A 25,487-nucleotide genomic window follows, 5' to 3' on the forward strand; every position below is an offset into this window, starting at 1 on the left:
CGAGGCAATATACCAACCATGAGGCAAGTGCGAGAGGCAGCCCCCCCCAATTTTTTTGGGGTGGGGGGCACGCGGGGAGATTGGCAGAGTCAGGTTGGAGACCTGAGCCAACTCCCCGTGCTTACCGTGGGGAGCGAGTGAAGAAGCAAGCACCGTGTTATGCGTTGATGCGCACTGTGTCACCCGTGCGCATTCACAGGCCGGGGCGATTGGTGCCTGCGCCCCGCATTTGTCGAGCTAGGTTGAGCATCCAACCAGAACGGGTTGTGCCTGCTCCTCGCACTTGCTCTGAGGTGCGTGTTACCAGTCTGGCGCCACCTGTGCCAGCCCCACGCATCAGGCCTCCAGTGCGCCTGCCCAGTCCGGGGTGTCCTGTTCCTGCTCCCCGCACTCGCCCTGAGGTGCGTGTTACTAGTCTGGCGCCACCTGTGCCAGCCCCACGCATCAGGCTTCCAGTGTGCATTCCCAGTCCAGAGCTTCTGGCGACAGTTCCCAGTCCAGAGCTTCCGGCGACGGCCCACAGTCCGGAACCTCCTGAGACGGCCCACAGTCCGGAACCTCCTGAGACGGCCCCCAGTCCGGAACCTCCTGAGACGGCCCCCAGTCCGGAACCTCCTGAGACGGCCCCCAGTCCGGAACCTCCTGAGACGGCCCGCAGTCCGGAACCTCCTGAGACGGCCCGCAGCCCGGAACCTCCAGTGGGCGGACCGCAGCCCGGAACCTCCAGCGACGGCCCGCAGCCCGGAACCTCCAGCGGCGGCCCGCAGCCCGGAACCTCCAGCGGCGGCTCGCAACCCGGAACCTCCAGCGGCGGCCCGCAGCCCGGAACCTCCAGCGGCGGTCCGCAGTACACAGCCTCCGGCGATGATCTGCAGTCCGGTTCCTCCGACGACGATCCACAGTCCGGTGGTACAGAAGCAGAGGGATCAGCGGGCGGAGCGGCGGTTACGCCCCGAACCGGAGCCGCCTCCTCTGCTGCAGGATCCGCTGGATAATAAGGTTCTGTGTACTGCACCAGAGCCGCCATAGACACTTGTCACCCTTCCTACCCTCCCTTTTTTTGTTTTCTTTTGTTGTTTAGTTGCATTCGGAGTCTGCACCTTTGGGGGGGTACTGTCACGTCCTGACCATAGTAAGTTGTTATTTTCTATGGTAGAGTAGGTCAGGGCGTGACAGGGGGGTTTTCTAGCTTAGTTTTTCTATGTTGTTATGTTCTAGTTTTGTATTTCTATGTTGGGTTGTTCACGTTTTTGTATTTCTATGTTGGGCTTTGTTTGAGATGATCTCCAATTAGAGGTAGCTGGTCATCGTTGTCCCACCTGGGTTTGTGGGAGATTCATCTTGAGTAGTGTATATTTCACCTCTGCGTCACAGTTTGTTGTTTTTTGTCATTCAGTTTATTAATGTATTGCATAGTTTCACAGTATAAATAAAATGTGGAACGACACACACGCTGCACTTTGGTCCGCTCATTCCTACGACAACCGTGACAATTTAACATGTAAAGACTGTGTTGGTCCGTGTTGTATAATGAGAAGCAACCAGATGCTGCACTAGGCACATTTATGAAATTGCTTATCCCAATTACTAATAAGCAAGCACCCGTTTAGAAAATGACTGTAAAAAAATGTATTGAGTAAAGCCAGTGTATCTTTGTATGTGGATGACTCAACCCTATACACGTCAGCTACTACAGCGACTGAAATCACTGCAACACTTAACAAAGAGCAAGGAATACGTTTCAAAAACTAAAAGCATTGTATTTGGGACAAATCATTCACTAAACCCGAATCTTCAACTAAATCTTGTAATGACTAATGTGGAAATTGAGCAAGTTGAGGTGACTGAACTGCTTGGAGTGACCCTGGATTGAAAACTGTCCTGATCAAACATATTGTGGTCAGGTGCCACAAAGAGAGACTTCGGAAAATTACAACTGGCTCAGAACAGGGTAGCACGGCTGAACCTTGGATGTACAGAGAGCTAACATTAATAACAAGCATGTCATTCTGTCCTTGCTCAAAGTGGAGGAGAGATTGACTTCATCACTACTCTCTATTTGGGAGAGTTAATGACATGTTGAATGCACCGAGCTGTCTGTTTGAACTACTGGCACACAGCTAAGACACTCATGCATACCCCACAAGACATACCACCAGAGGTCTCTTCCACAGTCCCCAAGTCCAGAACAGACTATGAGGGAGGCACACAGTACTACATAGAGCCATGACTACATGGAACTCAGTTCCACATCAAGTAACTCATGCAAGCAGTAAAATTAGATTTAAAAAACAGATACAAATACACCTTACAGCAGGGACAGTGAAGCAACACAAGCACAAGCACAGACACATGCATACAAACACATGATAACATATACACTATACACACATGTACACATGGATTTTGTGTTATAGAAATGTGTTGTGAAATCTGATGTGAATGTATTGTAATGTTTAAAAAATGGTATAACTGCCTAATCTTTTCTGGACCCCAGGAAGAGTAGCTTCTGCTTTTGCAGCAGGTAATGGGGATCCATAATAAATATAAATACAGGTTGCATTTTTATTTTTGTTCAGTTTTATTTCTCTCTCTGTTTACCTCATTGTATGTTCTCAACCGCCACTGACAATAGCAACAAAACATTTGATTAGGTATGATTTTTATTAATTTCCTATGATTCCCCAGACTACTGAAAAACATTTTATTATCAGGCTGCATGGATAGGAGGGAAGAGAGTATTGTAATGAATTGGAAACCTTGGAGAGTTTAGAGCTGTGTTATCTCCTGCCTGACACCTGATTGACTCAGAGGGCGTCAAGCCTCTTTTCTTCTCTCTGACAGCTATTTATAAGACATACACTCTGTACTCCAAAACGCTGCTGCTCATCTGGCACCGGAATATAATATTTTCTCTCTCTCTAAGGAAAACAATACATCAAAAAATAACTTGTTTGCTTTGTTTTACATTTTCTTAACCTGCACGTTCTTGACGGTAATGTGAAAAACAATGCAGACAAATGTACAGTACCAGTCAAAAGTTTGGACACACCTACTCATGGAAAGGTTTTTCACTACTTTACTATTTTATACATTGTAGAATAATTGTGAAGACATAAAACTATGAAATAACACATGTGGAATCATGAAGTAACCACAAAAGTGTTAAACAAATCAAATTATATTTTATTTTTGAGATTCTTCAAAGTAGCCACACTTTGCCTTGATGACAGCTTTGCAAGCTGTTGGCATTCTCTCAACCAGCTTCATGAGGTAGTCACCTGGAATGCATTTCAATTAACAGGTGTGCCTTGTTAAAAGTACATTTGTGGAATTACTTTCCATCTTAATGTGTTTTAGCCAATCAGTTGTGTTGTGACAAGGTAGGGTCGCAAAGACCATCAAGCGCTATGATGAAACTGGCTCTCATGAGAACCGCCACAGGAAAGGAAGACCTAGAGTTATCGGTGCTGTGGAGGACAAGTTCATTAGAGTTAACTGCACCTCAGATGATTGCAGCCCAAATAAATGCTTCACAAAGTTCAAGTAACAGACACATCTCAACATCAACTGTTCAGACGAGTCTGTGTGAATCGGGCCTTCATGGTCGAATTGCTGCAAATAAACCACTCCTAAGGGACACCAATAAAAAGAAGAGACTTGCTTGGGCCAAGAAACACGAGCAATGGACATTAGACCAGTGAAAATCTGTCCTTTGACCTGATGAGTCCAAATTTGATATTTTTGGTTCAATCCGTCTTTATGAGACGTAGAGTAGGTGAGCAGATGATCTCTGCATGTGTAGTTCCCACCATAAATAATAGAAGAGGAGGTGTGATGGTGTGAGGGTGCTTTGCTGGTAACACTGTCAGTGATTTATTTAGAATTCAAGGCACAATTAACCAGCATGGCTACCACAGCATTCTGCAGCGATATGCCATCACATCTGGTTTGCGCTTAGTGGGACTATCATTTGTTTTTCAACAGGACAATGACCCAAAACACACCTCCAGGCCGTGTAAGGGCTATTTGACCAAAAAGGAGAGTGATGGTGCTGCATCAGATTGTCCCGTCCTGACCAGTAAAAGGGGTTGTTTGTTATTATAGTTTTGTCAGGGCGTGGCAGGGGGTGTTTGTTTATGGTGTTTCGGGGCTTTTTGGTTAATGTTAGTGTATTTCTATGTTCGTTCTAGGAAGTGTATTTCTATGTTCATTCTAGGTTTTCTATTTCTATGTCTAGTTTATTGGGTTGACCTTCAATTGGAGGCAGCTGTTCCTCGTTGCCTCTAATTGAAGGTCCTATTTAATAGGGGTGTGTTTTCATTAGGATTTGTGGGTAGTTGTTTCTCTGTATAGTCATTTTGTCCTTACAAGACTGTTTTTTGTCATTGTTTTGTTTAAGTGTTTTGTATCACGTTTCTTTATAAATAAAGAAGAAGATGAGCACTTACATTCCCGCTGCGTTTTGGTCCACTCCATACGACGAACGTGACACAGATGACCTGGCCTCCACAATCACCCAACCTCAACACAATGGGTGATTTTGGTTTGGCATGAGTTGGACCGCAGAGTGAAGGAAAAACAGCCAACAAGTACTCAGCATATGTGGGTACTCCTTCAGGATTGTTGGAAAAGCATTCTAGGTGAAGCGGGTTGAGAGAATGCCAAGAGTGTGCAAGCTGTCATTGAGGAAAAGGGTGGCTACTTTGAAGAATCTGAAATATAATATTTGTTTAAAACTTGTTTGGTTACTACATGATTCCATATGTGTTATTTCATAATTTGGATGTCTTCATTATTATTCTACAATGTAGAAAACAGTAAAAAAAAAAAGTCTAGGAGGAAGGGTAGGCCAGCCAATAAAGATGAGTCTTAAGGCCTACTTTAAAAGCCCCACAAGTCTGAACAGCCCGGAGATTGTCGGGAAGGGAGTTCCAAAGGCGTGGGAGGAAAACGCACAGTCCCCCATTGTTTAGAGCCAGGTCCTGGGTGCGTGGAGCTTCTTGGCGTGGCTTGACCGTAGGGTACGTGGAGGTTCATAGTGGAAGAGTAGATCTGTCAGGTAGGCAGGTCCAATACCATTTAGGGATTTATAGACAAGGGGAATTTTAAAGTCAATTCTTTGAGGAACAGGTAGCCAATGGAGGTCAGCAAGGATGGGGGTGATGTGGGCAGACCTTTTTGTTTGTGTCAGAATCCTTGCAGCACTGTTTTGAATGAGCTGTAATTTATTAATTGAGTTTGTAGGCAGGCCCCCAAGTACTACATTCCTATAATCAATTCTGGGGAAACTAATGGACGGATAAGTTTTTTTGCGTTAGAAGTGTTGAGAGATGGTCTAAAGGTGAAAGAATTACGTTTTACAGATGAGACTAATGTGGGCATTGAAGGAGTGAGCAGGGTTGAATTTCACACCCAGGTTGGGGATGACTGAGGAGAGGGGAATTGATGGCGCCGGAGGGGAGGGCTGACGTCTCATTGGCTCTTAACCAACCTTGCTATTTTCTTCGTTTTTTCATGTTGTTTGTTTTTTCTTGTTGTTTGTATCTTGCTTGTACATAATGTTTCTGCTACCGTCTCTTATGATCGAAAAGAGCCTTGGGACAAACTACAGACAACCGACCAGGCCCACATCCCCGTGGAAAAGAAAATGTAGGTTTCGTGGAAAGAGATCAGGATGCCTTGTGAGGATCAGGCAACGAGTGGCTAATCTGCCCTTGCCTTCCGGTCTGCTGGCTAACATTCAATCGCTGGAAAATAAATGGGAAAAAACTGTAATATCTTATGTTGTTTCACCGAGTCGTGGCTGAACGACGACATTAAGAACATGGAGCTGGCTGGTTATACACTGTATCGGCAGGACAGAACAGCAGCCTCTGGTACGACACAGGGCAGGGGCCTAGGCATATTTGTAAACAATAGCTGGTGCCCGATATCTAAGGAAGTCTCAAGGTTTCGCTCGCCTGAGGTAGACTATCTCATGATAAGCTGTAGACCACTCTATCTACCTAGAAAGTTCTCATCTGTATTTTTCATAGCTGTCTACATACCACCACAGACCGAGGCTGACACTAACCGCACTCAATGAGCTGCATTCCACCACCAGCCATAAGCAAAAAGAAAAACGCTCATCCAGAGGCGGCGCTCCTTTTGTCCGTGGACTTAAAAGCTGTTTAGGATAGGGGGCAGTATTTTCACGGCCGGATGAAAAAAGTACCCCATTTTAAACTGGTTACTACTCTGGCCCAGAAATGAGAATATGCATAGTATTATTAGATTTGGATAGAAAACACTCTGAAGTTTCTAAAACTGTTTGAATGGTGTCTGTGAGTATAACAGAACTCATATGGCAGGCAAAAACCTAAGATTCCAAACAGGAAGTGGAATGTATGAGAATTGAAGTTCTTCTTTTGATTCTCAATCAAAACTACAGTATCTGTGGGGTTACGTTGCACTTTCTAAGGCTTCCATTGGCTGTCTAAAGCCGCCAGAAAGCGGATTGAGCCTTCTCCTGTCTCTGGGCAGAGTATAGTAGCTCAGTTTCTCAGTGGTCTGCCTGGGGACAAAGAGATTGGATATGCGCGTTCTCACGAGCACGCTGTTTTTTCTTTTCCTCCTTGAATTAATTTACTATTGTCCGGTTGGAATATTATCGCTATTTTACGAGAAAAATACCATAAAAATTTATTTTAAACAGCATTTGACATGCTTCTGAGTACGGTAATGGAACATTTTGACTTTTTGTGTCTCGAAATGCGCTCGCGCGTCACCCTTTGGATAGTGACCTGAACGCACAATCAAAACGGAGGTATTTGGACATAAATATGGATTATTTGGAACAAAAACAACATTTCTTGTGGAAGTAGCAGTCCTGGGAGTGCATTCTGACGAAGATCAGCAAAGGTAATACAATATTTCTAATACTAATTCTGAGTTTAGTTTGCCCCGAACTTGGCGGGTGTCAAAATAGTTTGCCGTGATGGCGAGCTATGTACTCAGAATATTGAAAAATGTACTTTCGCCAAAAAGCTATTTTAAAATCTGACACAGCGATTGCATAAAGGAGTTATGTATCTATAATTCTTAAAATAATTGTTATGTATTTTGTCAACGTTTATGATGAGTATTTTTGTAAATTCACCGGAAGTTTTTGGTGGGAATACATGTTCTGAACATCACACGCCAATGTAAAAAGCTGTTTTTGGATATAAATATGAACTTGATTGAACAAAACATGCATGTATTCTATAACATAATGTCCTAGGAGTGTCATCTGTTGAAGATCATCAAAGGTTAGTGCTTCATTTAGCTGTGTTTTGGGTTTTATTGACATATATGCTTGCTTGGAAAATGGATGTGTGATTATTTGTGTCTATGTACTCTCCTGACATAATCTAATGTTTTGCTTTTTTGAAATCGGACAATGTGGTTAGATTAACGAGAGTCTTATCTTTAAAATGGTGTAAAATAGTTGATTGTTTGCGAAAATTTAATTGTGGTATTTTAGTTGGTTTTGTATTTCGCGCCGTGCGATGCCATTGGCTGTTGGCTAGAGGTCAGCGGAACGTCTAGATGCAAGAGGTTAACCTCCTCCTGTAGGCTGTCTCATCGTTATTGGTAATCAAGCCTACTACTGATGTGTCGTCTGCAAACTTGGTGATTGAGTTGGAGGCGTGCATGGCTACGCAGTCATGGGTGAAAAGGGAGTACAGGAGGAGGCTGAGCACGCACCCTTGTGGGGCCCCTGTGTTGAGGATTAATGAAGTGGAGATGTTGTTTCCTACCTTCACCACCTGGGGGGCGGCCCATCAGGAAGTCCAGGACCACGAGGCCACGAGCTTAAAGATGAGCTTAGAGGATACTATGGTGTTGAATGCTGAGCTATAGTCAACGAACAGCATTCTTACATAGGTATTCCTCTTGTCTAGATGGGTTAGGGCAGTCAGCCATTTGCCACATGGGCCTGCCATCATTCACTTTGAACTGGACTGTGTGTTTTACAGTGACTTCAAAAAGTATTCACACCCCTTAATTTTTTTAAACATTTTGTTGTGTTACAGCCTGAATTTAAAATCGATTACATATAGGTGTCTGTCACTAGCCTACACACACACACACACACACACACACACACACACACACACACACACACACACACACACACACACACACACACACACACACACACACACACATTCCAAAAGATGCATCATGTTTTCAACAAGTAATAATTCAAAAAATGTGGCAAGGCAATTATCTTTTTATCTTGAATACAAAGTGTTGTGTTGGGTTTGCCCCAAAACATAACACATTACTGAGTACCAATCTCCATATTTTCAAGCATGGTGGCTGCATCATGTTATGGGTATGGGGAGTTTCAGGATAAAAAATAAATGGAATGGATTTTAGCACAGGCAAAATCCTTGATGAAAAACCTGGTTCAGTCTGCTTTCCACCAGACACCAGGAGATATATTCCCCTTTCAGCAGGACTATACCCTAAAACAAGGCTACACTGGAGTTATTTACCAAGAAGACAGAGAATGTTCCTGAGTGGCCAAGTTACAGTTTTGACTTAAATATACATGAAAATATATGGCAAGACCTGAAAATGGTTGTCCACTGGAGGCTCCTCGGAGGAAGGGGAGGACCATCCTCAGTAAATTTCATCGAAATACAAATAGTGAAACATTAAAAGTAATCCTTTTTAGATAAAACTATACAGTCGTGGACAAAAAGTTTTGAGAATGACACTGTCAGGAATCCCGCTTCCTGAGTCTGTTTCTGCCTGAGATGACTGTTTTTGTTTGTGTGTTGTCTAAGGTTCCTGAACGCACCTGTCTGGTTGCCAGGCAATGATGTTAGGCGGGAGATCTATTTATTACCCGCACCTGCATCTCATCAACCTTCTGCACACCTGGTCCTGATCTTCACCTCTTCTTAAACCCTGAGCTGACATCCATTCCCCGCTGGATCGTTAGCAACGAACAGTATGTTGTGCCAGCGTATCAGCCTCATGTTTCCTGAGCTAGTTTTGTTGTTTTGTGCTTGTTACTGGTTACTCACTCCCGTTTACTCTGTCTACAGTCATTCTCCCGGAACATTCAACTCCCTTGCCTGGACTTCATTGGATCAACCCATTTACTCTCATCAACACCTCCGCTGCCGCTCCGTCTCCTGGATCACTCAAATTACACATCAAGACTACCAATAAATACTCACCTTCATTTTACTCACCTTGTCCTGGTCTGCTTCTGGGTTCTGTCTTAGAGAATCGTGACAGACACAAATATTAATATCCATTTCGATTCCCACCGCACCTTCTCCGCTATGCAATCTGGTTTCAGAGCTGGTCATGGGTGCATCTCAGCCACGTTCAAGGTTCTAAACGATATTGTAACCGCCATCGATATCTAAGGTCTTCGCATGGTCTCTCAAAAGATCTATCTCTGGATTTGCTCCTACCATATCTATTGTGTTATACTCTCCTACATTATTTTAACATTTCTACAAACGTCAAAGGGTTTTCTTTGCAATGGTACCAATTATATGCATATACTGACTTCAGGGCCTGAGTAACAGGCAGTGTACTTTGGGAACGTCATTCAAACAGGAAGTGGAGAAAAAAGTGGCCTAGCCTGATGAAGTTAATGAATGGTGGGTATGAAGACAAAAACATTCAAGGTTAAGAAGATTCCTCCTCTACTCTTTCACCAACCAAAGGTATTACAATTACCATTTCACACCAGAGCGTTTACCATACCTGGACTATTACAGAAAGTGGTAAGTGTGTTGATATAATCTGATAAGGGGTAATAGGTTAGGAATGATGATTGAATAATGTCCTGGATGTAAATTTGCCCAAGGCATCAGAGTTTGAAAGGTGGCTCAAGACGCATCATGAAAACCAACGTCTTCTGTCCCTGGGACAGAGCACCAAGGCATCACACCAAAAATTTTGAAAAAAAAAAACATTGTTCAACTGTGCAACTATTGAAACTAATGTTACATGATGATGCATAAATGGTTAATAACTGGAGGTAAATATTGGCTCACCAATTTGGCAAAAACTGACAAGTTATTGCACTGTTTTCACCAATGTGATATGAAAGGGATAATCAAGGAGGCGCTATGCGTTCTTCTATGGAAAATGATAAACAACGTGGAAGGTGTGTTAGTGCTAGTGGAGTAGAACTGCATTATTTTCCAGAGAAAGCATAGAGCCCCGAGTTGATTACCCCTTTTAAACCATGGCTATAATTTAACACAGAAATGTGTTCATTTCCTGGTAGAAATGTGTTCAACAACCACTAAAGTAGCTAGCAAGTTTACTAGAAAACTACAGGAGTTGTCGTGGTAACCAAACAAACAAATTTGCTAGTTTAGCTAATCAAATCATCAGTTGTAGCTTGCCATTATGAAAATCGAATTCAACAATGCCAATAATGTTTTCAATTTGACATTGGCTTTCAAAAGCTGCTCAAACATAGAACATGTAGGAATAGTATATAGTAAATCTATAGTAAATCAAAAATACCTTGCTTTATTGGGAAATAATGCATGCTCTACACTAGGCAGTGTGTTAATTTAACACTTTCGGTGTCTCTATGGTTCCCCAGACTCAACCATGATGATTTAACACTGTAGAATTGTGAAGACGTACAATAGCACATTGACTCACACCGTGTGGTTTTCTCAATGTCTGTGAGTATAATTAGGATTTAATCAAATTACTGTTTCTATGAAGCATGCATTTAAAAGTAGGGAGTGGCTCCTAATCCGTGACCAGATCTTTTATTTTTGAGTCTCCATTTCCGTGACTTCGCAAATTCTTGCAATATCGCAGGAATTTGGGACGTCACTAATTTTCTCATGCCAAACCCGGATGATGCATAGCTAGTTAAATCAGAGTTAAATGGCAAATATTATATTCGCAATGTCAATAAGCAAAAAATAAACAATCAGTATAAGCCACTGCCATGTCAAAAAATGATTTTGTCATGAGTTCAGTACCATTTGCTTGATTTTGCAGACCCACAACTATGGTGTATCATTAGTTAGCGACACTAACGTTAGCTAGCTAGCTAGCCAGTGTTGACTACTAGCAATATCTAGTCTAGTCCAATGGAAACCAATGAACCCTGCTGGCAAATTGGCTAGTTAGATGACCAGTGGTGACAGTGATGTCCATATGAGATTCAAGCCTCTAATAAGTACCATCGTGCAGAAAGCAAAGAAAATACTGTTTGATGAGCTAAGATAGCTAGCAAGGAAAAGGGGATGCTAGCTAACTTTATATGCATGGCAGGACCAATGATGTTAAAGATTGTAGACTCTGGAGTTGTGGCAACATTACAACAAGGACGGACTGTCCTATGGGAAGCAGAAATGCCGGCACATACACAGATGCAGCTCTCGTGAAATGCAACTATTAATTAGCTGTAGTTAATAACAATCAGTACACATAAATTCACATACCTATGAGCGACCATGTTGTAAACAGTAAAGTAGCTAGCTAGATGTGTCATCATCTGCGTTAGCTATACATTTTGCTATCACATAAAAACATGCATATGACAAAATATCTCTCAATACATTGCATATTTAGTTCACAACTTCTATGACATTTGGCTCGTAGTTCTTGTGCAGGAAAGAAGTGGAGACAGTTTTCAGGGACCTACCAGATCACATAAAACAGTGAATAGGGGGAGATAAAAATGATGGTTGGGGAGAAATCAACCATATGACCACTAGGTGTCATCATATATCTACATATCGAATTGATTTCAAAAGTACTTGATATCCACTACCTTGTAGAACAGATAGACATTTTGTAGAACAGTTTACATCTGTTAGACACACGTACATACATACATACATACATACATACATACATACATACATACATACATACATACATACATACATACATACATACATACATACATACATACATACATACATACATACATACATACATTCTCTGTAAACTGATTTGCCAACCGATTTCCATTTCTGGGGTGAGGTTGGGCTCACTAAATGAGAATGGCAGTGCAGGAGAATTGGAAATACACCATACTTTGTGATATCAAATTCCTTATTATAGGGATTCAACAAAGCTCATATGTAACAATTCATGAAGACAAATGAGTATACGTTTACAAATTAAGATTATTTTACACTGAACAAAAATATAAGTGTTGGTCCCAAGTTTCATGAGCTGGAATAAAAGATTCCAGAAACGTTTCATACCCACAAAAAGCTTCTTTCTCTCAAATGTGGTGCACAAATTTGTTTACATCCCTGTTAGTGAGCATTTCCCCTTTGCCAAGATAATCCATCCACCTGACAGGTGTGGCATATCAAGAAGCTGATTAAACAGCATCACTATTACACAGGTGCACCTTGTGCTGGGGACAATAAAAGGCCACTCTAAAATGTGCAGTTCTGTTACACAACACAATGCCACAGATGTCTCAAGTTTTGAGTGAGTGTGCAATTGACATGCTGGCTGCAGGAATGTCCACTAGAGCTGTTGCCAGAGCTGTTACCAATGTAATGTTAATTTCTCTATCATAAAATGTTGTTTTAGAGAATTTGGCAGTAAGTCCAACCTGCCTCACAACTGCAGACTACTTGTATGGCGTTATGTGGGAAAGCAGTTTGTTGATGTCAACATTATGAACAGAGTACCCCATGGTGGCGGTAGGGTTATGCTATGGGCAGGCATAAGCTACAAACAACGAACACAATTGCATTTTGTTAATTTGAATACACGGAGATACCGTGACACGGCCCCATGTCTCAAGGATATGTACACAATTCTTAAAAGCTGAAAATGTCCCAATTCTTCCATGGCCTGCATATTCACCAGACATGTCACCCATTGAGAATGTTTGGGATGCTCTGGATTGATGTATACGACAGCATGTATCCAGCAACTTCGCACAGATATTGAAGAGAAGTGGGAAAACATTCCACAGGTTACAATCAATAGCCTGATCAACTTTATGCGAAGGAGATTTGTTCACACCAGAAACTGATTGTTTTTATAATTCACACACCTGCTTTTTTTAAGGCATCTGTGACCAATAGATGCATATCTATATTCCCAGTCATGTGAAATCTATATTAGGGACTAATGAATGTATTTAAATTGACTGATTTACTTATATGAACTGTAACTTAGTAAAATCTTTGAAATTGTTGCATGCTACATTTATATATTTAAACCACAAATTAGATTAAATGGGCATGTCACTCACAAAGTACTGATGACAAAGCAAGTGCACTTGATCTAAATTTGGGTATATGAGTACATATAATGGTCACCAGGTTTTATATACCAGGTCACTAGCTGTCATAAATGTGTATCCCCCTTCACAAGCTTGATGTTGGGTGAGTCCACTTTCCCATGCAAATAATAATAATAAAAAAAACATAATAATAAAAAAGAGATTTTATGCACTACCAGTCAAAAGTTTTAGAACACTTACTCATTCCATGGTACTTCTTTATTTTTACTATTTTCTACATTGTAGAATAATATTGAAGACATCAAAACTATGAAATAACACATATGGAATCATGTAGTAACCAAAAAAGTGTAAAATAAATCAATATATATTTCACATTTGAGATTCTTAAAATAGCCAACCTTTGCCTTGAAGACAGCTTTGCACATTCTCTCAACCAGCTTCATGAGAAATGCTTTCCCAACAGTCTTGGTGGTCCCACATATGCTGAGCACTTGTTGGCTGCTTTTCCTTCACTCTGTGGTCCGACTCATCCCAAACTATCTCAATTGGGTTGAATTTGGGGGATTGTGGAGGCCAGGTCATCTGATGCAGCACTCCATCACTCTCCTTGATCAAATAACCCTTACACAGCCTGGAGGTGTGTTTTGGGTCATTGTCCTGTTGAAAAACAAATGATAGTCCCACTAAGTGCAAACCAGATGGGATGACGTACTGCTACAGAATGCTGTGGTAGACATGCTGGTTAAGTGTGCCTTGAATTCTAAATAAATCACTGACTGAGTCACCAGCAAAGCACCCACACACCATCACACCTCCTCCACCATGCTTCACAGTGGGAACCACACATGCGGAGATCATCCGTTCACCTACTCTGCGTCTCACAAAGACACGGCGGTTGAAGCCTTGAATCTCATATGGGCCTCATTGTCACCACTGGTCATCTAGCTAGCCGTGTAGCCAGCAGGGTTGCATCGGTTTCCATTGAACTAGACTAGAGCTTGTATCAAATCCGGTTTTAGCATGAGAAAATATGTGACCGTACTGTGACAATTTGCACACTCACGGATACGAAGCCTCAGAAATAAAAGATCCGGTCACGGATTAGAAACCCTTAAAAGTAACTAGGAAAATGATAAACAAAATGAATAATGCAAGCGTTTGAAATGTACAATATGATACACTTGCAGGTCAACAATTAAGATTGGTAAAGCTATGAGGTACCCTAGGTTTTTTGTAACATGATTTCATGCTGAAGTTTGCAACTGAGTTCAGGAGCCCAGCTATGTGATTTTTGTGGAGAAATTATGTGGAGAAATGTCAGATTCGATTTTCTCAAAGATGGTGTAGCTTGCCCTAGAAATGAGCAGCACAGAGGCGCTGCTCATCTGTGACCAAGCTTCCTATTTCACAATCAATTCAGCATAACGTCTGCACACTGCTGAAGGAACACTCAGTGACTTTATCCCACAGAAAAATAAATAACTGCTCCAAAAGAAAGAACACTGTTTTTCTTTGACCAGAAAAAAAGATGAACGTCAAATAAATCTCCACCTAGGTGAAGTCTTGCAGAAACTTCAGACAATACTTCATTCTCCATCCCAAAAAAAGGAATGGGAGGAGAGGGATAAAATGGTGGATTTGAGGGATATGAGAGGTGAGTTGTGTTTGATGTGCCTCTTCACTTGTTTGACAGCTGACTACATCAGATATGGGCGTCCTTTGTATGAACCTTACAACTGCACCAGTCTCCCAAAGAGGACAGACAAACGAAAACTCCATGTTGACTTTCACAATGACATTCACAACTGCATAGTAAGTTCATAGGGACAATGAACCCATTTCTAATATTCTCTCCTGTCAATATGCTGTCACATATTGCTAACATTTGAACATTCCTGGAGCCACATGATCAATTTCAAATAACATAAAGCAACATTACAGTAGCTGGAAAAAGACTAGTACCTAATGCTACATCAAAAAGCAAAGCTATATTCTGCAACATTCTGGTAGAATGTTTTGGATGTTCATTTGCATATGCTAAAAACAATGTGCCCTCTGCACATCGTATGTTGGTTGCTCTGGTGACGGGGCCAGTGGTGGCTGCTTGTGGTTCAGTTGCCATGGCAGCCAGTCTTTACTTCCTGTCTTCCTGTTCCTGTGATTTAAACTGTGCCAGCTCTATCCAGAGGCAGCTGAGAGGCTTGAGGTCATCACTCACTTTGTCATCCCGAGACTTTTGCATCCCAAATGGCATCCTATTTCCTATATAGTGCACTAGGGCTCTGGTTTAAAGTAAAATAGTGCTCTATGTAGGGATTAGGGTGCCATTTGGGATTAAATCTATCTATGTCATGTCATGCTGCTTCAGCACAGGGGAATGTCTCTTTGCTCTCTCTTCGTATCCATTCATGAATATATGGATGAATTGCGAACAAAATTCATATTAATTTATTAACAAAATTATTAAATGAAAGTCACCAATATCCTCATCATCCAAAATGGATGAAGTTTTTTGTTTTGTTTTTGCTACTAGTGGTCAGTATTTCTCTTCCATATATTTGAAATATTTACCGAGTATTTTGTCATCTGAATTTCACTGGGCTGAATGACACTCCAATGTATTTTCAAAAAACTTTTCTATATGATTTTACTTATAGCGGTTCCCACCTTGTGACACCCTTTGACCCTGCATTGATATCAGAAGTCTGATAGCACTATGGTGTGATTAGAGCGTCTGCTAAATGAACTAAATATAAATGTACATGTAAAAATGTTGATAAATACTTTAAGGGAAAATGTACTTGATACGATTGTGATGTGTTGTTGTCTCACCTAGCTATCTTAAGATGAATGCACTAATTAAAAGTCGCTCTGTGTCTGCTAAATTACTAAAATGTATATGTAAAGATGAAAAACGTAAAAGCATGCTAAGTATTATTCTAAAGACCTCCATCCCAAAACATGGCCAATTATAATACCCAATCTGCTTTGCAGTTCATTTGACATATTCATTTTCACATATACAGTGCATTCGTAAAGTATTCAGAGCCCTTTACTTTTTCCACATTTTGTTACTTTACAGCCTTATTCTAAAATGTATAAAATGTTGTTTTTCCTATTCAATCTACACACAATACCCAATAATCACAAAGCAAAAACAGTTTTTTAGAAAGTTTTGCAAATGTATTAAAAAATCAAAACAGAAATATAACATTTACATAGGTATTCAGACCCTTTACTCAGTACTTTGTTGAAGCACATTTGGCAGTGATTACAGCCTCAAGTCTTCTTGGGTATGACGCTACAAGCTTGGCACACCTGTATTTGGGGAGTTTCTCCCATTCTTCTCTGCAGATCTCAAGCTCTGTCAGGTTGGATGGGGAGTGTCGCTGCAGAGCTGTTTTCAGGTCTCTCCAGAGATGTTAGATCGGGTTCAAGTCCAAATTGGAGATTTTGTGAGACATGGTGTGGGTGAACGGATCAGGGCCCTGTTTTAGAAAGCAAGTTTAACAAACTCTGAGTTTAAACCTGAAGTCTAGGTTGACTAACTCTGAGCTGTCAAACTCAGAGTTGTCACTTCCTGACCAGTAATAGGGGTTATTTGTTATTGTAGTTTGGTCAGGATGTGGCAGAGGGTATTTGTTTTATGTGGTTCGGGGTGGTGGTTTGTTTAGAAGGGTGTTTGATTTATTATTTCCGGGTTTTGGGTTATGTTCTATGTTTTTTGTATTTTTGTAGTTGCCTTTGATTGAGAGTCCTATATATAGGTACGTGTTTTGTGGGAGATTATTCTGTGTATAGCCTTACCAGACTGTTATTTGTCGTTGTGTCTTTTTGTGTATGTGTTTATTCTGGTTTTCCCTTCTTTGTCCTATTAATAAAGAAGATGAGTGCACATGATCCCGCTGCGTTTTGGTCCGACAATGATTTCTCTTTATCGTCTGACGAAGAAGAATGTGACAAGAGTTTTCAGTTTCAGAACAGGTGATAACAATTAGCTTAATCATCTCTGAGTTAAGTTAACCCTGAGTAAAGCACGTGCATGAGGAGATAAAAATCCCTCATCAATGGAAAGCAGATAATATGATTCATCATGGCAACAGCAGAAAAAAGGTCTCGAACCTCCTACTTCTCCCCAGTGGAGGTAGAAATATTAATGATTGTGTATGCAGAATATGAGAGTATATTAAAGAAAAAAAGCTATACAGTAGCAACAGCAAAAGAACGTGAGCTGGCGTAGCAGAAAATTGTTGACCGAGTCAATGCGTGAGTATTAATTGAAAAAGTTAGAGATTTTCCAAGCAAAAAAAGTACATTTTTCAGCCATCCCTACACTGCCAGTATTTAATATTGTCTATTTGAAAGTAACACCTAAATGCCTTTTATACCGACAAGTCTCCAAATGTGTGCTTACTGGACATGCTCACATTTTACCTCCATTATAGCCAATATAAAAAAGACTGGGGGCCGAAAAACAGGTGGGGTCCACCACCACCACCACTCACAGAGGCTGAAGAGATGGCCCTCAGTCAAAACAGTGGGCGACCTATTGCTGAAGGCATCTCTGGAGGAAGCTCATCTGACCCAACCACCCCCCAGGACACAAGGCCCTACATAAGAGGTTAGTTATTCAAATTAAGATATATGTTCATTCATCCTTTTGCCAGTGTTAATACTCCACACATTTTTCATAGTGGGTTAGAGTAGAACACCAACATTGTTAATTTTCATTACAGGAGGATGATGAAGACACCTTGTCAGCTGCCACAGAGAGGGAAGATACAGAGAAGCCTACACCTTAAAAATAACATCTAACAGTTGATGATAGAGTTCAGAGCAATGCTCGAAATTACAATGAGGAAGAGGGTCCATCCACCTCCACAGCATAACTTAACACAGTAAGATGTTGTTCAGCATTGGCCCATTTTAAAGATAAGACTCTCGTTAATCTAACCACATTGTCCGATTTCAAAAAGGCTTTACAGCGAAAACAAAACATTAGATTATGTTAGGAGAGTACATAGACACAAATAATCACACAGCGATTTTCCAAGCAAGCATATATGTCAAATAAACCCAAACCACAGCTAAATGCAGCACTAACCTTTGATGATCTTCATCAGATGACACTCCTAGGACATTATGTTATAGAATACATGCATGTTTTGTTCAATCAAGTTCATATTTATATCAAAAACCAGCTTTTTACATTAGCATGTGATGTTCAGAACTAGCATACCCACCGAAAACTTCCGGTGAATTTACTAAATTACTCATGATAAACGCTGACAAAATACATAACAATTATTTTAAGAATTATAGATACAGACTATATCCTTTATGCAATCGCTATGTCCGGCGAAAGCACATTTTGCAATATTCTGAGTACATAGCTCGGCCATCACGGCTAGCTATTTTGACATCCGCCAACTTCGGGGTCACCTAAACTCAGAATTACTAATAGAAAAATTGGATTACCTTTGCTGTTCTTCATCAGAATGCACTCCCAGGACTTCTACTTCAACAACAAATGTTGTTTTGGTTCCAAATAATCCATAGTTATATCCAAATACCTACTTCGTGCGTTCAGGTCACTATGCGAAGGGTAACGCGCGAGCGCATTTCGTGACAAAGAATTTCAAAACATTCCATTACTGTACTTAGAAGCATGTCAAACGATGTTTAAAATCAATTTTTATGCTATTTTTCGCATAAAATAGCGATAATATTCCAACCGGGCAACGTTGTATTCATTCAAAGAGAGAAAGAAAAACATGGCGAGTTCTCGTGACCACGCATCTCCAGTCTCACTGTTCCCAGGCTGACCACTTACAAACTCTGCTCACAGGGGCGGAAATCCCAGGGGGGACGGGGGGGACACGACCCCCCCCCCCCATCCCGGGAAAAATATGATTTGTCCCCCCCAATATATCACTGTAAACATAACTATGTAATTTAAATAATATTACTAATACGCAATGAAAGCAATTGTGCTGATTATAGACACTTAATAGCTCGTTTTTAAGTTTCAAAAGATTGCGCCCCCCCCACCCTTTGCCTCACAATGGTTTGATCCACTGCCAGTTCCTTAGTTGGCAAGGTAACAGAGGGTTCGTATCTACTGTAAATTAGTGCTTCAAAGTCCCTGTGATAAGGTTAGTGATAAACTGAAGTCCAAACTGAACAGAACTACACTCTGTTCTACCATTGTCTTAAATATATTTAATGGTCTCGTTGCAAAAGCTAAATTGTCGCAAGGGAACTTTTATTATTTCACCTTTATTTAACCCGGGTAGCAAAGATTATAGCAAACACCACTGAAACGGAATTGGTGCTCGCTAGCTTTGCAAATTCAGCTATTGTTGGAAGCTAGCCAATATGAAACAAATGATTAAAATGACAAAAGGTTGCAACATATGTTGTGTAAATGGTGAACTCATACAGCTGTCAACTCTTGTCACTGCAATCCGTTTCACATTTGCTAGCTACCTTTTAGATCGAAGCCCATATAGAATGATAGAAGATAAGATGGTAGAAGCCCATCTCCTACTGTAAATAACCTGCACACTGTGTGTGTGTGTGTGTGTGTGTGTGTGTGTGTGTGTGTGTGTGTGTGTGTGTGTGTGTGTGTGTGTGTGTGTGTAGCCAGCCAGGTAGAAAAATGGCAGAAAAAAGACGGACATCAGAGTATTTTTCAGTATACCAAAACGCAAAGTGAGAACCCTAGTAGCCTAATAGCTCAAAGACTAGTTGATAAAATGTTCATAAGAAAGAAGTGAAATACTAATGGAAATGTTTCACAATGATGTCATTAGGCAGAGCAGGCAACAGATGGCACACAGACAGCAGAGCTGGGGACAGATATGCAGGGACAGACTGGCAGAGACAGGGAGTCTCAGGTAAGTTTGTTGAGTCTTTGTTTGGCAACATTATGAAAGGTTCTCCATTTTTTTACTTGTAAAATAGGAACATAATTGGAAAGTGCCATGGATAGCCCCACTCTCAACTTAAACTGGTGACTGAACTAAGATTTGTTAAAGGCAATGGTATTGCTGTTGTGATTAGTTGTGTAGTTTTGGGTACCGGTAGTTAGGAGTACGGCAAACACCCTATTTCTTTGGTTCCTCAATATACATTTACCATATTACAACGTAGGCTATGTGTTACAGCATTACTTTTGGTGTCCCCCTCAGGAATTGCTCTTGAGAAAATGTCATGTAATTGTCCCCTTCAAAGTTGATAGCAGATTTTCGCCCCTGTCTGCTCCTATACTTTGCCCAGAGACAGCAGACACCCCATTCCACTTTCTGGTGGTTTTAGAGAGCCAATGAAAGACTTAGAAAGTGTCACGTTACAGAACAGATGCTGTATTTTCGATAGAGATGCAACAGAAGGACAACAAATTGTCAGACAGGGCACTTCCTTCATGGAATCTTCTCAGGTTTTGGCCTGCCATATGAGTTCTGTTATACTCACAGACACCATTCAAACAGTTTTAGAAACTTTAGAGTGTTTTCTATCCATATCCAATAATTATATGCATATTCTAGTTTCTGCGCAGGAGTAGTAACCAGATTAAATCGGGTACGTTTTTTATCCGGCCATGAAAATACTGCCCCCTATCCCAAAGAAGTTAAGGATGAACTGGCTTCCCGGGACAACCCTGACTCTCTGGATGAGCTTATCGTTCTGGCCATCCAGATTGACAACCGAGTTGTTTCCAGTGTTTCAGGTTCCGAGGAGTCGATGCAATTGGGACGCACCAGACTTTCCGCTCTGGAGAGAAGGTGCAGGATTAACGAGCAACATTGTCTTTACTGTGGACAGTCTGTACATTTCCTTTCCTCCTGTCCCGAGCTGACGGGAAACGGGATGACTCATCAGTAGATAGGAGAATACTGGCGAGTCAGATACAGTCTCCAGCTGCCGACACGGTACGCAACTTGCTTACGGCCAACCTGCGGTGGGACAATGGGCAGTTGGACATTCTTGCTTTCACAGACTCTGGGGCTACAGAGTACCGGCTGTTTTCTGGATTAGGTCGCCAACAGGGGCTGCCTCTCACTAAACTGGACATTGTCGGTCACTGCACTGGATGGTCAACCCCTAGGGTCTGTTGAAGGTGTAGCAACTCACCATGCCTATTCAGCAACTAGTTCTGGATTATCATGTGGATTTTATCCAGTTACATTTGGTGGTCTCGAGCTTCCCCTGGTTCTTGGACATCTTTGGCTTTCTATCTATAAACCTAAAATTGACTGGCCCTCGGGAAGAGCTCTGGGATAGAATCCTTCATGCCAGTCCACCTGCCAGCAACTTTCTTCACATCTTTCCGTCCCTGCTCATCTGGAGGCTTCCGATTCTCCTGTTCCACCGGCTGGGGATGACAAGCTTGATCTTTCCTACATACCTCGGGATTATTGGGATCTGGTAAGGTCTTTAGTAAATGAAAGGCCATTGAACTGCCTCCTCACAGGTCCTATGATTGTGCCATCAAGCTCCTCCCCAGCACCACTCCTCTGAGAGGAGGGCTGTATTCTCTCTCAGGTCCAGAGACTGCAGCCATGAATAGTTATATTAAGGAGGTGCTGGCAGCTGTTTTTATTCGGCAGTCCACTTCACCTGCAGGAGCGGGTTTTTCTTTGTTGGAAAGAGGGATGGGGGATTATGTCCCTGTTTCGATTACCGGGGTTTAACCTCTTGGGGCTATGTGGGACGCTAGCGTGCCACCCGTGGTGCACCCTATCAACAGCAGGTGCATTTCAAGAGCGGCAAATTTGAAACCAAATAAATGTCAAAATTCAAATTTTTCAAACATACACTCTTTGAAAGATAAACATCTCCTTAATCTAACCACGTTGTCCGATTTCAAAAAGGCTTTACAGCGAAAGCAAAACATTAGATAATGTCAGCAGAGTACCAAGCCAGAAATAATCAGACACCCATTTTTCAAGCTAGCATATAATGTCACAAAAACCCAGAAGACAGCTAAATGCAGCACTAACCTTTTACAAACTTCATCAGATCACACACCTAGGACATCATGTTACACACAGCATGCATTCTTTTGTTCAATAAAGGTCATATTTATATATAAAAACAGCATTTTACATCGGCGTCTGACGTTGACTAACTATTTTCCCCTCAAATGCGTCCCGGGAAACAGTGCATAATTCCATTTATTACTATTCGAAAACAATTTTTTAAATGTATATTGTCAATCTAACATTTATAGATGAATATCTCTTGAGAACACCTGTCATACCAGATTTTAAATTAACTTTACTGGGTAATCACACTTTGCGATACTCAGAAAATGACCCAGGAAAACTTGCGCCGCGCCATCTTGGAACAATCGCAAGTCACATCTGATCTTGTATAATATTGTCAATAATCGCCTACCTTTAGTTGTCTTCATCAGAAAGCACTTCCAGGGATCCCAGGTCCACAACAGATGTATTTTCGGTCGAAAAAGTCCATCCTTCATGTTCCATTAGCCTGCTGTTGGTAGCGTGTCCTAGGGCTGTCTCCAAATGCTCCGACGTGCGCGGGACAGTAGTTTCGGAAAATGTATTTTTTCCCTCCTCTAGGTTCGTTCAAACATGTCAAACGTTGTAAAACATTAATCTTCAGGGCCTGTAACACCAAGAGAGCCAATAAGATTCGACGGGGACGGTTGCAGAGTGTTTTAAAACGTTTCCAAAGGTGGGGGTAGACTGGGCCGCCGACGTCATAATGGTGATGGCCCATCCCCTGTGACCAATTTCCAATGCGTCTCATTCACTGAGTTTCGACTGTATAAGGCTCAAACCACTGTGAAAAGACTGGGGACATCTAGTGGAAGCAATAGGAAGTGCTCAATGAACCATTGCTCACGGTGTGATTAATAGGCAAAGTGATGAAGTCGAGTCCACAATTCAGAATTCCACTTCCTGTTTCAATCGGTCTCGGGGTTTTGACTGCCATATGAGTTCTGTTATACTCACAGACACCATTCAAACAGTTTTAGAAACTTTAGGGTGTTTTCTATCCATATAAATAAGTATATGCATGTCCTAGCTTCTGAGTTTGATTAGTAGGCCGTTGAAAATGGGAACGAATTCTTTTCAAAATGCGCTGTGGCGCCCCCTATCCTAGCGTATCCTCAAGAGGTTTTAACCTCTTGGGGCTAGGTGGGACGCTAGCGTGCCACCCGTGGTGCACTCCATCAACAGCAGGTGCATTTCAAGAGCGGCAAATTTGAATCCAAATAAATGTCAAAATTCAAATTTTTCAAAAATACAACTATGTTACACCATTTGAAAGATAAACATCTCCTTAATCTAACCACGTTTTACGATTTCAAAAAGGTTTTACGGCGAAAGCATAAATTTAGAGTATGTTAGGACAGTACATTTACAAGAGTTGTGTGTAATGTTTTGTCAAGTCAAAGACAGGGTCACCAAAACCATAAAACCAGCTAAAATGATGCACTAACCTTTTACAATCTCCATCAGATGACACTCCTAGGACATTATGTTAGACAATGCATGCATTTTTAGTTCTATCAAGTTGATATTTATATCCAAAAACAGCGTTTTACTATGGCATTGATGTTGAGGAAATCGTTTCCCTCCAATAACCGGCAGTCAAGTCAGCGTCACAAATTAAATAATTAAAATTAGAAAACATTGGTAAAATATTATATTGTCATTTAAAGAATTATAGATTTACATCTTTTGAACGCAATCAACTTGCCAGATTTAAAAATAACCTTACTGGGAAATCACACTTTGCAATAATCTGAGCACTGCGCCCGGAAAAATACGCGTTGCGATACAGACTAGACGTCATGTTGGGGAGATCTAAAATCGAAAATACTATGTAAATAATCCATTACCTTTGATTCTCTTCATCAGATGTCACTTCCAGGTATCACAGGTCCATAACGAATGTAGTTTTGTTCAAAAAAGCTCATCATTTATGTCCAAAAATCTCCGTCTCGTTAGCACATGATGTAAGCCAGCCGGACTTCTCGTCATGAACGAGGGGAAAAAATATATTTCCGTTCGTTCAAACATGTCAAACGTTGTATAGCATAAATCATTAGGGCCTTTTTTAACCAGAACATGAATAATATTCAAGGTGGACGAATGCATACTCTTTTATAACGTATTGGAACGAGGGTACCCAACATGAACTAGCGCGCCAGGTGTCTAATGGGACATCAACGTTCCATGGCTCTTGTTCGGTCAGATCTCCCTCCAGAAGACTCAAAACACTTTGCAAAGGCTGGTGACATCTAGTGGAAGCAATAGGAAGTGCCAAAATATTCCTAAACCCCTGTGTTTTTCAATGGGATAGGTTTAAAGTCAATACAACACATCAGGTATCCACTTCCTGTCAGAAAATGTCTCAGGGTTTTGCCTGCCAAATGAGTTCTGTTATACTCACAGACACCATTCAAACAGTTTTGGAAACTTTAGAGTGTTTTCTATCCATATATAATAAGTATATGCATATTCTAGTTACTGGGTAGGATTAGTAACCAGATTAAATCGGGTACATTTTTTTTATCCAGACGTGCAAATGCTGCCCCCTAGACCCAACAGGTTAAATAACATTACCGTTCCCCTCTTCCTCTTATGTCGTCAGCCTTTGAGACTCCAGGGATTTACGGTTTTCTCAAAATTGGATTTACAGAATGCGTACAATCTGGTGCTCATCAGAAAGGGAGATGAGTGGAAGACAGCGTTCAACACCTCTAACTGACATTATGTGTACCGTGTCATTCCATTTGGACTTGCCTTGTTTCTGTTAACCCCTGTGCGGCCTCCGTCCCGTATGCAGGATGGACATCCAGCGAAAAATCATATCGCCATTAGCATAACAAAATTTTATAATAAAAAAAAAAATTATAATTCAAATTATATCGTTTTATAGATACACCTCTCCTGAATCGAACCACGTTGTCCGATTTCAAAAAGGCTTTACAGCAAAAGCAAAACATTAGATTATGTTGGAGGAGTATATCGTAAAAGTAGCCACATAGCCATTTTCCGACCAACCACATGCATCACAAATAACCAAAAAACAGCTAAATTCAGCACTAACCTTTGACAATCTTCATCAGATGACACACCTAGGACATCATGTTACACAATACATGCATTCTTTTGTTCGATAAAGTTCATATTTATATATAAAAACAGCATTTTACATCGGTGCGTAACGTTGACTAACTATTTTC

The sequence above is a fragment of the Salmo salar genome, chromosome 19 (genome assembly GCF_965601325.2).
Source record: "Salmo salar chromosome 19, fSalSal1, whole genome shotgun sequence".
Classification (NCBI taxonomy): Eukaryota; Metazoa; Chordata; class Actinopteri; order Salmoniformes; family Salmonidae; genus Salmo; species Salmo salar.